At 39.8% G+C, this 13,665-nt stretch overlaps 1 protein-coding gene across 2 annotated transcripts in view; it reads right to left on the reverse strand.

Annotated features, from left to right (window-relative positions):
* Nucleotides 1–13,665, reverse strand: part of ZNF292 (zinc finger protein 292) — a 52,378-nt gene that overhangs the window by 37,047 nt on the left and 1,666 nt on the right. The window lies entirely within an intron of this gene.

Consider the following 13,665-nt stretch of genomic DNA (forward strand, 5'->3'; position numbering starts at 1 on the left):
ACAACTCCAGTTGTGACGTCAGAGCTCCACAGCCTCTAAAGATAAGTTGGCCTAAGAACCTGATTAAGAATAGTCCTAAACTTTATTTCTTTCTGGGATCCTAAGTATACATTAGATAAGCTAGCTCAGATATGCCTGGAGTCAAGAGGCTTTGGTACTAACACACCAGTACCAGATGATATCCTTGTGAAGTCTCCCAGCCAAACTTCACCTCAAGAACCCCCTGAACAATCTCTATGGGTGTTTAAATGCCATTGTTCTCAGCCTCAATCATCTACAGTTCTAAAAGCCAAAGACCACTTTCTGTGAACTGTTTTCTTTCCTTGTTGTTCAATGTTCTACCAGAAGATGGAGAACAAACCTTTCATCACGTAAGAAGCAGGAACCTTAAAACTTGCCTGCGATTTGCAACTTTGAATAAGAACAAATCAATACTTTTAAAAGCAATCTCAGGTATGTTTCCCAGCTGTGAGAAGGAAGTTAGAGGCCACTAAGGAATAGCTGGGATGAAACAAGATTTACATCCACACTGCATGAGGGCAAGGCTACTGAACTGAGACTGTCAGTCAAACGGAATTTTCAAGGAAAAAAAACCCACTGGAATAGCTCCTGAACCAGCTCTACGTGCTAAAGAAAGTTTAGTCTAACTTAAACAAGGCTACCTCACTTTCCATGTGACTTCAGGTTTGCAGATATTTTGAACAACCACTATGATCGACAGGATTTTCAAAGTTTTAAAGAGCAAGCCAAACAACTACATCATCTTGTCTACCTATCACGTCTCTGAGATGTCAGCCCTCTTGAATAAGACATTTCTCTCCATCACCATAACAGTAACCCATCTTTTCCTCCCTTTCATGTCTGCCTCCAACACAGAAGCACAAACATAAGCTGCTTGTTTTCCTATTGCTTTCTCAGCTGGGCTGTACTATATGCAAAATGGTTCTTAGAAAGGAATGGATATTCACTACAAACATCAGACTAAACATCACTATCTGATATGCCACTGCTCTCACAGAACGCCAAAATAAAGAACCAAGCCATATCAATATAAGGCAACAAAATTAATTTTTATTTTAATTACTTAGATCTGTGCATGGAAGGGCCATGCAATGGCTTGGGTTAGAAGAAACTTAAAGATTATGTAGTTCCAGCTGCTGGCATTTTACAACAGATTGACTCAGAACTGTACCTCTAATTCACTTCCAAAACAGTTTAATTAGATAAAATCAATACAAGTTAATTGAATCAGCATTTGTCTACCAATGATTAGCATCATTATCTTAATTTGTAGTTACGCAAGCACTGAAAGCATTAGCTCTTACATGGTTGGTATTATCATGCAGCAAAACCCAGAACAGAATAGCAAAACTTGAGCAAGTATAGAACATAAGACTGCATTTATTAAACAAAGGATTACATAATCATGTACAATTACGGTTTTTTTTCTAGCATGCAGGTACTATGTAAGTTACAGTTAGGATTAACAAATGATCAAAGAAAATCAATGCCCATTTTTATTCCATTTTGGTTCTCAAAGAATCTCAGGATTTAAGTGGCCACTGTACTACTCTGATTTTGAATGCATCTTCCAAGTTGCTTCACAACGATGTTATTAAGCATCAGCTCCACAAAGTCAAGCTGAAGATGCAGCTGAAGTTGCTTTAATTCTAATGGAGATAATGACTTGATCTAGTTGTAAGCAGTCCTCCTAGGTTCATATTTAAGCAATTGTTCCCACTCTGTTTCAGCAGGTACAGTACAGAACTATCCAATTCTTCCCCTCCATTACTATACTATTCCTATGCTTCACTAACAAGGCAGCAGTTCCAGTCTTTCTCAGTGTTTTTTCCTTTTCTGTCAAGCAGAAAATTCCAACTTTTCTACAGCTGCAAAATCACAGGGGTTGGAAGGGACCTCAGGAGATCACTGAGACCAACCCCCCTGCTAAAGCAGGTTCCCCACAAGAAAAAAATCACAGAATGACCCGGGTTGGAAGGGACCTCAAGGATCATGTAGTTCCAACCCCCCTGCCTGGCAGGGCCACCAAACACACACATTTACTAGATCAGGTTGCCCAGGGCCCCGTCCAACCTGCTCTTGAACACCTCCAAGCACGGGGCATTCACAACCTCCCTGGGCAGCCTGTTCCAGGGCCTAACCACCCTAAAAACACTGGCTGCTCTATCCTGAAGTTAAAAGCAAAGCAAAGGCAAGACAGAATTAGTGAAAACTGAGTTTGCTGAGTTCAAGAACAACTCAAATTGAAGAGAGTTGGTGGCGCAGTGGTTAAGAACACCACCTTGCAACACTGGGGCCCGGAGTTCGAATCCCCCCTGTGGCGCAAGTGGTAGAAGTGCCGCTCTGCTACACAGAGGCTCGAATCCCGGGGGCTGGACTCGATGATCTCTAAGGTCCCTTCCAACCCGCACGAGACTATGATACTGTGATATGATACTATGAGAGTCATTCAAAGATGCTGATGAATAGTAAAAACTTAAGAACTCTATAACATGCGAGTTTGCAGGTAACTGCTGGTCCCCCTAAAATTTCACATTATCATATAGCGCTTCAGTGCAATGCAATGTAGAAAGAGTGGATCCACACAGCAAAAGGACTGGTGCTGAACAACCACATAAAGCTAAAATGATCCCCGTCGAACTGGAACAAAGAATAAACTGCATCACAGTGACACAACTTCCTTGCAGCAAAATTGCAAAAATATAAAGACAGAGACTTAAGTTTAGCGCTTAATCCTTACTGTGAAAAGGAGATGCACAGAAACAGGAGGAAATCATGTCCCATACAATTACCTTGCAGTAACTCATTTGTAAACCAATACCGAAGGAAAGCAATTCTGCTGGAGATTTTTGAAAACAGTAAGTTCACAGAAATACTTTTTTTTTTCCCCCAGAAAGAAGTAATTGCTAAAGAACTGATACCAACTTCTAATCCATTTTGATGTAATAACAAGAATTAGAGTACATCTGAAATCCAGTAAAGGTGATCAACTACCCTGCAATGAATGATTAATTTCCTCATTCTGCCCAACCCCTACACATTCATACATCAATGTAATAGTCAATTATCTAAAATAAGTTTACTGAATATCATTCACATAACATGAAAGTTGAGGGAAAAGATAGAAAGTCATGAGTTTCTTTTTTGGCTTTTGCCTAAAAGCATTCTCACAACTAAATGAATGTCTACGTCTGCTTAATGGAAATCTTAGAAATCTCATTGTGGTTCTCCTTACCATAAATATGCACTAACTAAACAGATGTCAGTGCTTCTGAAGATGTATGAGTGCATGGATTATTTGCACTGCCCCCTCCTTTCTCTACGTTTATTCGTTATATAAAGCTTTCATAATCTTGATGGTTCTTCACAGCTACTTCACCGTAACTCACACCTACCTCATGGTTGCACATCTCTGAAGAGACTTAGGACCAACTGCAAGAAGAATCCGTGATTCTTCTTCATAATCAAATAATAATCATCATAATGATGATGGACGACAAAAGAGCTTACCCTTAAGATTAGTTTCTATTTGTAAGTCTTGTTACAAGTCAGTTTGTAAGGACATCAGCACCCCAGGCCTCCAGCACAGGAAGCATAACAGACCCCTTATCCAACTACTGCTACTTCACTTTGTAGATAAAGTAACAACAGTAACAGAAGAAAAAAAACAACTCAGACCTGCTTTCTAATGCATGTAACTGAAGCGCCACTGCCCTCAAATTACAGATATTTAATTAAGCCAGATATAGGCATGCAGTCCAGATGCAAACACATCACTAATCTATGGTGGAACAGAGTTTGAAAGAAGGACCTCTGTAGACACAGAAGCAGAAACAGCAGAAGGGCTGTTTCTGGGGCTCAAGGCTACTACAACCCGCCATGGAGCTGTTCGTTAACAGATAGACGTTTCTCTCCCCATATTTCTTGAAGGAATAAGCACCTGGTATGTTTTTCATCTGGGTACACTGAACATACTGCATGAGCTCAGACTGCTAATGACAAAGTAGGCAGGCAAAATAAACGGTACAAATCCTCCCATTATTCTTCAGTCACTACTCTGATTAAGATTCAAAGCCCAGCTAGTTTTTAAAACAAAACTAGCATTGCTCAGAAAATGAATGGGCAGCCTTTGTTTATATCTACAAACTGTTTCAAAAAGTAATTATTTTAAATTCCATGAAATGTCCTCATTAAACCTCACACTTTGTCACACACAGCAGTAGAAATTATCCTTTCTTCTGCTTGCACGTAGACTTTTAGCATTCTGTATCCAATATGTTCTTTCCAATGCTGTCAGCAGCTACGATTTCTCACTTGCATCCTCACACGCAAGTGAGGATGGAAAAGACCTAGGCTATATGTATCTCCCAAGTTCTCATTCAGGTCTAAACTCCACATTGCATACCCAAACCTTCGTGTTTTGGTGTGTTCAGTTAATATCAATATTCAGCAGTTGGCTATTAACCAGGCATTTCTGGAATGCGGTGGGATGCTCATTACAGTCGACTTTCATCCACTGCCAGGAAATCTAATTTACCTATTCCTTAATTAACAGACTGGCATATGGACAAATTAAAAATAGGAAGACATCCAGAAATAACTATATCTGTTTTGAAAATACACGAATTTCCTGGAATAGAGATGACTTGAACCCGCTCTCTTGGTCGAGTAAAGAGAAACATTACAAATATTTCCCGCAGTTTAATATGCGTTAGATATTTGCCTTAACTGCTTTTATCAGTTGGATGCAACTTCTTCCAAGCTTCTTAATTCTGATGAGAACCTGATTGATAATCCTCTCCTTTAATAGGAAGGTTACTTGTCATTTTAAGTGGTCCTGCTCAGCAATGTCAAGCTGACATCCCAAAAGGTGCTTCCACCTGATCTACATTTCCTGTGAAAGAACAAGGCAAAGCCTACCTGACTCACAGAGAGCCCAACACATCCTTACAGCAGTGCCAATGTACAGGCACTGCAACCACGCACAAGAAAAGTTAGGAGGCAAGACTGTGCTCTCTGCTGAACACGTTAACAGTCCACAGCAGAAATGGGAGCTCCTGTCATCCCACCAGTACGGCTAGTGAGGTCTGCCTGGCTATCTAAGAACAGGACTTAATTGCCATGCTAGTTTCAACTAGATCATTATGCAAGTTGCAGGTCTGTAGGATTTGCAGATTGAAGTTTCCCTCATCTTCACTATTACTGATTCATATGTATTTTTATGCCAGCTGTTCTCTTGTGGTTCTAAGTATTTAACTCTTGTCCCCTTTGTTGTGTTTGTTCTGTTACAGAACAGTGTGCCATCAAGAGCTCTAAGCTGCAATCACAGGGCTGAGGAACTCCATACAGGTAATTTGATTTGACGCCTGATCACTGAATACACCTCTCTGATTCATCAAGATGGTATTCAGTGCATAGATGCATAAATACTGAACACAATTTCACCCATTCATCAGAATCGATTCTTTCCATCATTTTGACTAACAGAAGACAATAGCAGTCCTACCTAGTAATGTTCCTTATAACAACACACAGAAGTCTGAGAAAGGAATACTAAAATAACTCAATTGAAAACTCATAAAATAACCCTTATATTCAGCCCAAAGTATAACAGAGCTACAAGATAAAGACTGGTATTTATCCTAAAGAAATCCTAAAGAATTTTACCACAGACCAAGGAACTTAAGGGAGTTACACTCCTCAAAGCAGCTGCCCAGCAGGTAGATCAGAATGAACACCAGCCAGCAGTACCTGGAACTGGATGGACTTTTGGCCAAAGTTACATGAGTCAGGGCAATAACAAAGAAGCATTACTAGTTCAGAATAATTAAATGAAATAATGAGATAAGAACTACATTAGTTAGCACAGGATTTTCCTTATTCTCGGATGAAAAGATGAATTTGGTTTAGCTCCACACCAGGAATAGCGAAGTCAGAGATGCTGCCTATTGGAAAACTACATACCTTACAGAAGGTTCAGTTTTAGGCCCCTCACTGCAAGGAAGACACTGAGGCCCTGGAACGCGTTCAGAGGAGGGCTACAAAGCTGGTGAGGGGTCTGGAGCACAGGCCTTATGTGGAGCGACTGAGGGAGCTGGGATTGTTCAGCCTGGAGAAGAGGAGGCTCAGCGGAGACCTTATAGCTCTCTATAACTACCTGAAGGGAGGTTGTGGTGAGCTGGGGATCGGTCTCTTCTCTCATGTAATTGATGACAGAACTAGAGGGAATGGTTTTAAGCTGCGCCAGGGGAGATTCAGGCTGAACATTAGGAAGTATTACTTCTAGGAAAGGGTAGTGAGGCATTGGAATGCACTGCCCAGGGAGGTGGTGGAGTCACCGACCATGGGAGTGTTCAAGAAACATCTGGATGTTGTGTTGATGAATATGATTTAGCTGGGAAGTATTGGTAATGGTTGGACTAGATGATCTTCTAGGTCTTTTCCAACCTTGATAATTCTGTGTGTGTTTCTGTGTGTGAAGAGGAAATGGTGAAAAAACCTTATTAGAGTAAAACTTGCAAAAAACTACACATGGTCATTTGTTTTTTTAGGTTTAATTTCCTATCGAATAGGGCTTGCCATAGTATAACTTTATAAAGCCCCATTTTGATGTCACATATACCCTTCTTTTTGAAAGCCTTTGTTCTGACAAGTGCTAGGTATTATTAGATTAACTCTTCCCAAATAAAAGCACTGCTGTTCATCCTCAGTGATGAAAGATCCCTGAATACTACTGAGTTGTCTTTAATGCATATTTGGAAAGACAAACAGGGGAATAGTTTCACACCTCAGAAAATCTCCTGCATGCTTATTAAAACATATAACTTTACTTTTAGCATATGCAAAGCTACAAACTTAATAAAACAGGGAATCATGTCACTTTGTAAATTTAAGTTTAAATAATAGGTAAAAAGTTGTTGTAAATCTCTACTTAAGAGAAGCTGATGACATAATGTCTTGCCAGCTTCCCTCACAAAAACAGAAGCATAATCCACACTGCACTGTAAGTGCTCAAGGATTTATACAGAGGCCTTTATAAACAGTACTATAATTACAACAACAGCAACGATATAAGTAAATGCCTAGGGCACTATTTTCTGAAGACACGCTTCATACACAGTATTTGAAGCCTAGGCATCAGTTCTAGTAGTATATAGCAGTGAAGAAGCAGTACCTTGCTGTCTCCTAATAACATTACAATGCAGAGAAGTCTTAGAAAGAACTACAGCATACAGGATATGCATCTATAAAGCCCAGAGAAGAAAAGAACTCATGTTTACATGGCTGATTAAAATGAAAATGCCACATGAAATTACCCAATTTTCACTCACAATGGAAATAAAGATTCTGCAAAAGAGCACAACATAAAAACAAGACATCTCTCCATCTTTGAACGGGCAATTAAAATCAAGGATGCTACAGGGCAAAGCTAAATGTAATCCACACTTCATACCCAACAAGCACTAATTTTTGGTTGAAAGTATTTCTTGGAGAAATGGTGGTTTGCTAACAGGAGTTATCTTAACTTCACTAAAACAACAGGTCTCTAACTCAGCAAACTGCATCGGAGTAACTACAAGACCAGATTTGCTGAACTGAAATATTTCCCTTACTGTGGTAACCAAGTGCAATGCTTTGTTTCGATATCACATGCAGCACCTTACACACAAAGGTGAGCAAACGTTACTAGTTATTCATTTCTCCATCTTCTGAACTACCTCTATTAGTCACACCTTTATAAGCCATCCCCTTTTTCCAAGACTGTAGCAGCAATGATAAATAGTATGTTACACCAAAAAAACCCTCCCGCCTTAAATCTTAACTCTTACATGGATCACCACCTTCTTACTCAACTGTCTGCTCAGAAAAGTGAAAATTGGAGAAAGACAAAAATAGCCTTGAAAGCATAAATGGTTCCTCTATTAGGAAAGGAATACATCATTTTTCACACCTACTAGGACAAGACAAATCCTAAGTCTTAAACTCTAATGAGTGACTAGAGATGAAGCTAGACAGCAAGAAAACCTTTACAGGCAAAGCTAACAGAGCTACAATGTATCACCTATGGAGTTTTCAAAATCTTTCTTACCAGAATTTATCAAGAATAGGTTAATCAAGCATTTGTAGTTCTAGTTTACCAAAAGCAATTCCTGCTTCAGCATCACAGTCTAGATGGATGAAACGCCTTCCAGATCTACATCCCAAACCCAGCTAGTTCAAAAGGAAAGCCTTCACAACTTAAACACACCATCACAATGACTGCTCTTACCTAAGTTTGACCTCTTTATAAGGAGTTTTTAGTGCAGGAAAATTTACAATCAAGAACAAAAAATGAGGTGTTTTTTTTTTTTACATTGATAACAATATATGAAAACCAAAGGCAATTTTTGTAACAGCAGGTCTTTAATTCAACTTTTGCCAACAAAAATAGTTTAAGATTCCCCTTACTTGCCCAACAGTAATATTAAAAAGCTGTTATTCAAGGTTTGCTTTTTTTTTTTTCCATAGATTGCCATCTAAAAAACTAAGTGCACCAGGTCTACCTGTTAAGCTAATAAATAATGGTAGCAATTCAAATAAACCCAAAACAACTACATTTTGTAAGATGACTGCACTTGAGCCATAATTAATATCACTTATAAGTTGATGTGACACCAGCAAAACATATGTCAAATTAAATGCACTGTGAGAACATCTTAGATATCCCAGTCCGTGCATTACATCTCTAAAGTTTGTATGTTCAAGCAGACTACAATTATCTACAGCAAAGAGGATGTTTATACATTGACATAACCCAAAAGCAAAATGAATGAGATTCTGATTTTCAGAGAGAAACACTGGTAGAAAAAAAAATTAACTATTTCAATGATTTCCACTTTTATACAGGAAATTTGCATTGACAAGAACTTACTGCACAAAACACAGAACTTTTACAGAAAATTAGCTCCAATCAAGCATGACGTGAAGTAGTTCTGCTACTACTGAGGATAAAATGAGATTAATTATGGTCATTGGTTAGACTTACCCTAATCAGTAGTTTTTTCTAAACGCACATGCATTCTATGCAGATCTGTACCCATACTGTATTTATTTGAAAAGACGGCAATTCCCCAACTCTTATAGTGTAACTTAAAGATCAGGAGATGCCTTTTGCAGACCAGTAAGGCAGTGAGTAGTTCAGCGAGTCCAGTCCTATAGTGACAAAGAAGCAAAGACATGCCTGAAGCAGCTCAAAATCTAAATGAGATGCATCAGTGATTACAATCGTTTTTCTTCACACACTTAGAAATCTGTGTGGGATAACACAGCTGAGAGGATTGTGATTTCTGGTAGTTGTGTGCACCTCCTGAATGAGGGATCAACTGGAGGTCACAGGTACAGATGTAAAACAAAAGAGGACTAGAAATTACTACACAAATCTTACCCTCAAAGTGGTATTATATGAAAATAGAAATATCAGCTGTGACATCAGAAAGAAATACAGCATAGCAGAAGCGCAAGATGGAAACATCAAAGCAGATCACAGAATCACAGAATGACCCGGGTTGGAAGGGACCTCAAGGATCATGTAGTTCCAACCCCCCTGCCTGGCAGGGCCACCAAACATACACCTTTACTAGATCAGGGCCCCGTCCAACCTGGTCTTGAACACCTCCAAGGACGGGGCATCCACAACCTCCCTGGGCAGCCTGTTCCAGGCCCTAACCACTCTCCTAGTAAAGAACTTCCCCCTAACATCCAACCTAAATCTTCCCTCTTTCAACTTAAATCCATTTCCCCGTGTCCTGCTATTGTCAGCCCTTTGTGCTCAATGCAGAAATCACTCTCTGGACTCAAAAGAAAATGCTCCTCAGAAGAAACAAGGAAGAAAGCTACAGCATTAGTACATACTCAAAAGAGACAGAAACCTGGTTACATGGGAAAGCATTGAAGTGAAAGCTCAGCAGCATGACCACAAAGCCTTACACAGAACAGACCCCAGGTCAGCGATGGTCAATGCACAGCAATACATCTGTGTTGATCCCTCCTCCAACCAGGGAGGCTGTGGATGCCCCGTCCTTGGAGGTGTTCAAGACCAGGTTGGACGGGGCCCTGGGCAACCTCATCTAGTAAATGTGTATGTTTGGTGGCCCTGCCAGGCAGGGGGGTTGGAACTACGTGATCCTTGAGGTCCCTTCCAACCCGGGTCATTCTGTGTGATTCTGTGCGTGGATTTTGCCTACCACTGAAGAGCTCCACCTGAGCAGCACCCACCCACTTGTATCACCAAAAAGCTCCCTGCATTCCAGTAGAACATGACTGCATCACATAAAGATCATGATCAGTTTTTGAGCTAAAAATAAATAAATAAATAAAGGGCGTCTATCAACCTCCAGACTTAATGAAGAGTTTGGTGAACGCTGTCAAGAATAAGTGACCAGCCGTTCTATTAAGAAGAAATGCCTTCTACTAAAAGAGCACCTGAAATTTTGCTGACAGTGTTTATTTGCTGCCAGCAAATGCTGATCTTATGGTCACATCAGGAGGAAGGGCATCACAACTGCAGGTGATTGATGAAACAGCAAACAAGCCCTCCAAAGTCTGTTGAGGTCTTTATATGTACAATGACTCTTGGCAAGGGATCATGCTCTAGTTCCTACAGGAAAAAATAAAGAAGCCTTAGTGAAAAACTCCTTTGTCATTGGATTAAGACACACCGGGTTGAGATAAATCCAGAGTTTGTAGCTGAAAGGTTTAAAATAGGCTTTATTTCAGCTTCTACAGACAGAACTGAAGACTATTTCTGTCATCCTGAATCTGAAGAAGCAGCTGAGAATACAGAGGCTAAAAGTGAGGAAGAAATCAACAATAAAGATGATGACAGCATCCTAACTTTGTGAAGAATATTTGATGTATAAAAACTGAAAGCCTGTAGCAATAAAAGAGAAAATGAAATAAACCTCCAATACAGACAAATCATTAGTGATTATTTCTATATAATACACAATGAATTCAAAATTTTCATTAATGATCAGACTGCTATATCCCAACATTACTAAGACCTAATCCAGCATGACACAAGACAGAGGGAAGAAGGACCTTCAGGTATTACAGTGGTTCCAATTTACAAGTGCTCCCCAATGAATACTTCATTAGTACCTCCATACATAACAAATACCAGTTTTTAAAGAGCATCAACTGGATACACTTACAGCACTAACATCAGTTCAAAAATAGGATTTCTTTTAATAATTTTAAATTAAGTAGCAAAGGTCCATTTTTTTCCCCTCCGAAGTTCTCCATCAGCGCTTTGTTTTTGCTATTAGTGTTAAGATGACCCTAAGCTGATGGCCAATAACAAGTAAGCAGGCTATCGTGAAAGAATATTAATATAATATTAACGTGTCCCACCAAAGGCTAAACTCACTTGTTAGCATATTTTAACACATGATTTTCTCATAATAAACAGACAATAGCAATAAGATAACCCACAAATAAAACAAAATGTACCAGCAGAGTTCTTATGGAAGTACAGTACAAAGGCTCCAATTCTTTTCATATTTTTAACCCAACTCTCTATTTGTTGACAGTGTGTGTTAGTACAACAAACCTGATGACCTTACAGTTTTGGAGGGTTTGTACCCTCCAAAGAAAGAACAGGAAGGAAGAAAAACACTCAGAAGAAGATTCAGAAAATAGAAGACGGAAATAGCCATGCAGATAAGACTTATAAGGTCCAAGATGAAACACACCAACTATAAAAAGACACTCCAGGTAAGCAGAAGTACTTCAATGGTTTCATACCACGCTACCTAGAAATAAATTTTGTTACCTGTTTGTTAAGAAAGAAAATAAAGATCACAGTGGGCAATGAAAAATGGGTAATGAACAGTGCCCACATCCTGGCTATCCCCATTGGCACTGTGTTTTCTCTAGCTCGCAGAGGAATACAAACTCATTTTGCTCTTTTGTAACTGAATACAGATGGGAATCAACAGATACCCTTAAAGAACAAAGTCGGAAAAGAATGTAACCAACCACGTGGTGATGAAAACAACACTTTCTTTGGACCATTCTGATCTCTTGCAAATTCATGCTTTCAGTTTACAGTCACTACATCTGAAGATACTTGCTTTGTCAGTTCTAGTCTGCGTGCACTGTTTGTGATACAACTGCTGAGGACTTGCTAACTTCCAAACTGCAACAGAAGAGTATGAATCACAACTAAAAATGCATTTTACACATATCTATAACAATGTGAACTTTGATTACAACTGAAAATAACGCGCTCTATTGGTAAACTAAAACCAGAACGCATGATTTTCCAAGTTCTGTGTAGTTATTTCACGCCTAGAAACTGAGCATGAAGAACACCACAGGTGAAACCACGCTCAAACACTTCCTCTGTGCTGCACTTCCAGACTTAAGATTCAAACAAAGCTCTGTTTTGTATGTATGAGAAGCCTAATTATTCTTTTAAGCACATACATCCAAAGACTCGATCCTAGAAATCACGGCAGATGCCCTTAAACTGTTATTTAAAACACAGATTTCTGAGATGGCTTTTACCAAGACATGAATTTTTCATAATCTGTCACTAAGTGCAGGCTAAGTAGCTCAGCTACTCTCTGAACCGTAAGTGCTGTTCGGTGTTAGCCCCAATAAAGGACTGAAACTGCACAAGAAGCTGAGCAAGTATTTTGGCATCATCAGCATAGGTGAATGAATGTAAAGACAAAAATCACCCGGCCAACATGACTGCTTCTCACATGAAGCATCCTGCAGATGTGGCGCTGAGGGACACGGTTAGCAGGTGCGGTGTGACAGGTCAATGGCTGGACTAGGCCAACTTAGTGGTCATTTCCAACCTTAATTATTCCATCATGTCTGTTTAGATCTCAAAGAGAAGTCATTCAACATGGAACAGCATGTCTCAGCTTTCAGTGTTACACATCATGATGCTCGCACACAGCAGGAACAGGTCCAGCCTTCCTACTCTCTTGGTACAGAGGTGACAAGGGAGACCTTATAGCTCTCTATAACTTCCTGAAGGGGGGTTGTAGTGAGCTGGGGGTTGGCCTCTTCTCTCATGTAGTTGATGACAGAACTAGAGGGAATGGCTTTAAGCTGCACCAGGGGAGATTCAGGCTGGACATTAGGAAGTATTACTTCTTGGAAAGGGTAGTCAGGCATTGGAATGCACTGCCCAGGGAGGTGGTGGAGTCACCGACCATGGGAGTGTTCAAGAAACGTTTGGATGTTGTGTTGAGGAAAATGATTTAGCTGGGAAGTATTGGTAATGGTTGGACTAGATGATCTTCTAGATCTTTTCCAACCTTGATAATTCTGTGACAGTAACATTTCTAACGAGTGCAGATTCTTACCTAAATCAATTTCCATGCAACTCTTTTTGCTACAGCAAAACTCATTTTCCAAAGGTGTACATTTCAGAAAGAATCAGGCCTCAGAATGGACTTTTGTTAACAGCCATTAAACTCATAATCGCATGAATTTTTGCTCTGTGCTAAAATCAATCAAATCTCGTGAAGCTGCTCACTAAGCACACGCAATCATTATTTGATAAATCTGCTTCTAACACCAGTAACCTACTTGATGCCAGAAAGGTGTCTGCATTCCCACTTGCCAACCACGTCCACCCACAAA

This window comes from Coturnix japonica, chromosome 3 (assembly GCF_001577835.2).
Source record: "Coturnix japonica isolate 7356 chromosome 3, Coturnix japonica 2.1, whole genome shotgun sequence".
Classification (NCBI taxonomy): domain Eukaryota; kingdom Metazoa; phylum Chordata; class Aves; order Galliformes; family Phasianidae; genus Coturnix; species Coturnix japonica.